The sequence below is a fragment of the Haemaphysalis longicornis genome, unplaced genomic scaffold (genome assembly GCF_048455015.1).
Source record: "Haemaphysalis longicornis isolate Haplotype H1 unplaced genomic scaffold, Haemaphysalis longicornis Haplotype H1 scaffold_11, whole genome shotgun sequence".
Taxonomy (NCBI): domain Eukaryota; kingdom Metazoa; phylum Arthropoda; class Arachnida; order Ixodida; family Ixodidae; genus Haemaphysalis; species Haemaphysalis longicornis.
Window position 1 is genome coordinate 94,303,352 of NW_027526214.1, and position 4,748 is coordinate 94,308,099.

Below are 4,748 nucleotides of genomic sequence, written 5' to 3' on the forward strand. Positions count from 1 at the left end.
ACGGCCACTAAAGAGTGCATTAATATATGTTAGTTAATCACACCACCGACATCATTATTTCCACCTAATTTATTCCACCTGTTTACAGCAGCCACTAAAGAGTCCATAATATAGTTAGTTAATTCTTCCAACCAGATCAATATACACCTGATTCTGTCTCCCCAATCAGGCATAACCTCAGTGTTCATGTGGTTGTCTCGTAAACCTAAGCGCGTAATTTATACAAAAAACTGTCGACGTGATTTAGATCCCCTTGTATATATCTGACTAAACACTCTGTCTATACGTTGGTGCCAAGCAGAAATAGAGACCCATCGTGTGCGGCACAATTTCTGCTTCGGCACAACTGTCTTTGTTTAAAATAGTATAAGCAAATGGTAATGTTTGTTTAATAGTTCGTCACATGTTTCTTGAACAGTATTAAACAAATTTGTGAATTCAAGCAGTCAAACTACTACTAACCAATGCAACTACGAGTTAAAAAATTTTCAAAGCTTAGTAAACAAGTGCAGAAAGAAGTACGTGGATTGACACCATACTGCACAAATAGTGGGCAAGTTTAAACATATAACGCTGGAGTACTCGTGAGACACGAAAGAAACACAGCACAAGATGGTCCCCAGTGTCTTCATCCCGCTATTAGCGCGGCCGAATGCCACGCACCAGCACACAATTGCTGATTTCTGCACTTCTGTAGCGTCTAAAGAATATTAACGACAAGCTCAGTTACAAATGCAGAAGAGCGAGCGTGCAACACCGCAAGACGTGCAGCAGGGAGCCGGCAGAACGTGCCCGATGCGGTGTGGCTGCTACGACAGAGCGAGATTTTGCCCAAGTGAAGATGACGGCCATCATCGTCAGTTCTCGAGAGCCGTCACCACTGCAGAATTTTTTTTTGATACAACCTCCTTGTATCTTCCTCGGTGCCTGGTTTTGGACTATGGTTGCTAGAGTGAACGACGGTGCGGCGGAGCTTCTTGACGGGTGGGAGCAGGGTGGGGTCGACGAACAGCCGCGGAGTAGGTCATATCCTGGGACTCGTGGGGTGCTTTAGTTGATATAGAAGTGCCAAAAGCGTGTTGAACTTCTTTCCTGATTACGTCAGCCAGGGAAGCGACTTGAGGTTGTGGCGTCGTCGGGACAAATTTCCGCAGCTGCTCCGTTACCACTACGCGGAAGGAGCTCTGGTTTACTGAGTCGGAGCTAACATTCCCAGCACCAATCGTCTCCAAATCCAGCGGATTCATTGGCTGGTCGTATTACCTCATTCGTAGTTCAAGCATCTTCTCCAACGTGGCCTCCTCAAACGCGAATTCGGCCAAGGTCTTTGGGGGGTTTCATATAAGGCCTATGAGGGGCTCTTGATTAACCCCTCGCATCAGATATTTCGTTTTTTTCCTTACCTCGTTTCTGAGTCTGCATGGCAAAAAAGTGGCTTCAACTATTCAAAGGGCACGAGCACGCTTTTCTTTGGATGCTGCGTGCGTGTCGCAGCCGCTGCTCGGTTAGTTGCTTGCGTAACAGAGTCATGAATGTTTTCGAAAGCTCGGTCTTGAATCCCACCCAGGTCGCCAGCCTACGTTCTTGGTTCTCGAACTAAATCCGTGCTGACGAGTCTTCCAGAGCAAAAAACACTTGCCGGAGTGTTTCGTCGTCATCCCTTCAGTTAAACGTTCGGGCCCTCTCAAGATGCTTGAGCCCTTCCTCAGGCTCTTTTCTAGGTTACCCGTGAAACGATGATGGCTCCCGGCGTTGCTGTAGTACTACAGGAGTGCTTGCATTGGTCATCGTAGCTGCGTGGTTCATGGCACCATTCGTGATGTCTTCCCTCTTCCATTTATCCGCCAGAAGTCTAAACTCTGGCTTGAGTCACTGCTGTTGCCGGTTGGCACGATTTGGGCTTCGCTGACGACTTGAAGGCGCATGCACCGCGCACCACCACCAGATGTCAGGAAGCAAAGATTGCGCTGTTGGCTTGAAGGAAAAACACGTTTACTGGAGTGAACTTGTGCTCTCATAACAATACCAAGACTACAAACTGCGAAGCAGCAGTCTACAACGTGGCATGCGCAGGCGGGCGTCAGTTAATGAAATACCATGGCGTTTGCTTTCCAGGCTTTTAAACCGCCGATTTACATCTAGAGCATTGCAGATCAAAGTTTATTCTAGGCTCGAAACGTTAGTTCGAAACGCTCACGTAATCAGAATGAGATAACTCGTGCGGCATAGCAATAAAGAATAGAAAAAGTGGTTGGCTTTGGACACAATAAGATGCCCTGCGCGTCCTGGAGTAAAAAGAGAACGTAACAAACAAACCCAATGCGTGATGATGATGTGTAAATATTTCTGCGCAAGGCCGAGAGTGCGAAGAGCGCCAAACAATGCCTTGTTTATTTAGGTGCATGAATGTAAAAAATTATTTCAATAAATATACACGAAGTAAAACACAAAGTGATGAAGATGACCGGTTTAAAGAGCCATGTTGTAGTCGGGCATGGTAAGAAATGAAGTGTGAAAACTTGACATCAGAAGGAAGCTTAAAAACACGCTTGACAGAAAACACGGGCTCGTTTCCTAAAAAGTATGATGGGTGAAGCGGAATGTGTTGTCTGTAAAGTTGTGTAAAGTGCTTGCGTTGTGCTGTGTCAAGTGCCTCACATTAGATGAGCATGTGGATAACAGGTAGGGTCTCTCCACACCCACTTCACATGATTCTTGGCGATCCAGTGAGCAGGTGCGAGTGTGCTACGTGTGTGTTGTCTATCCGCAACCTTGCTAAGGTCACTTGGGAGCAGAGGTCGGCGAACTCATTTATGAGTCCACTCACTCAGACTCGTTTCGACTCAACCTCATGCGTGAGTTTGAGTATGAGTGAGCGCGAGGCTAGTGTGTCATGGTGAGTTTGAGCTTGAGTGAGTTGGAGCCGAGTGAGCCCGACTCAGTTTGAGTCCTAATGAGTTTGAGTCCATTTTGAGTTTTGAGTACATTTTGAGTTTGAGTCCATTTTGAGTTCTGAGTACATTTTGAGTTTGAGTTCATTTTGAGTTCTGAGTACATTTCGAGTTTGAGCCCATTTTGAGTTCTCAGTTCATTTTGAGTTTAAGTCCATTTTGACTTCTGAGTGCATTTCGAGTTTCAGTACAATTTGAGTTTGAGTACCTATTTAGTTTTAAGTACATTTTGATTTCTGAGTACGATGAGTTTTGAGTCCATGTGAATTTGAGTTCATATGAGCAGCCTCGCAGCAGCTATGGTTGGCTGTTAAGTTTTATGCGTCGCTGTGGGCTGGGAATTCAACTTACCTGCGGGTAAGACACCATTCACGATCCCAGTGATCGGTTGGGAGAGAGGGGGTGTCTGATGTTTTTAGTGTCTTGTTGAATTTTCCTACCCTAAGCACTTGCTGTATACCAAGTATTCACGGCCTTGCGTGTGAGTGATAATTAACTGGTGAGATCATAAAAAGGAAGTCTTAACTTTTCTGAAAAGCTTTTTCAAATGAATTAGCTGAATTGACTGGGCAGCACCCCCTTAGACAGACTAATGACAGCATTAGATCGGGTGAAAAGTTGAACTGATGAAGCTAAAGAGCGTAAGGTATCAAATGAACGGTCCCAATTAACGAAATCACTCGGGGTAAATAAAAAAACCCTTCCTGATTCTAGTCATCAGGCAGTCATAATGAGTCAAAAATTAGGGTAATATTCCAAATGACACTGCGATGGCACATGGGGAATCAAATTCAAGGTCTCCTTGACGGGATCACTCAGGACGAGAATGCGTTATGGTTATATCATGACGTAGTCATGGTTAGGTAAAGATTCGTTTAAAATTCAAGTTCATGATGCTAGGTCTAGTGACGTATTAAAATAAAGGTCTTGGTTAGGGTAATCACGTTATTCCTGATTATTATCATGACGTAGTCAAAATAGGTGATACATTTGGTTAAAATTCACAATAATGCCATTGGGTGTCCGGGACATCAAATTGAAGGTTCCGATGAGGGAAATCACGTCGGACAAAAATGTGTTTTGGCTATATCATGAGATAGTCATGGTTAGTCATTGATTGGTTTAACATTCAAATTGATTTCGCTAGGATGTGATGGGTATCAAATTAATGGTCTTGATGAGGGGAATCACGTGGGAGAAATACATAAATGCTTCCTGGCGATAACCATGAGATTGTCATGGTGAGTATTACATTAGGGTAAATTCGAAGTGACCCCGCTAGGGCGTGTACGGTATCAAATTTACGATCTTGACGAGGAAAATCACGTGGTACAAATTAAAAGGCTTCGTTGTTCGAATCATGAGATAGTCATTATGAGTCATAGAATGGGTAAATTCAAATTGAGGCCAATAAAGCATGTGGGGTGTCAAATTGAAGGTTTCAGTTAGGAGAATCACGTCGGACAATAATGTAATGCGTCCTGGTTACAGTCATGACAGTCATGGTTAGTTTGTTTGGTATGAATTTTATATGATCTTCTAGGTTGTATGGGGTATCAAATGTGAGGTCTCGTCGAGGCGGATCACGTGGGACAAATATAAAAATGCTCTCTGGTTATAGTTTTGAGGATATAGCAAAAGGTATCTTTCTTGAATTGCTGGGTCAGGTTTAACCAAAATTATTTGACAACCTGTAAGGCAGTTGTGCTATACACAAGTGAAGGTTTGTCCAGAGATGTCCATCAATGCGCTTAATGGTAATAAAAATATTGGCTTGTAATTGCTGAACCATCGAGG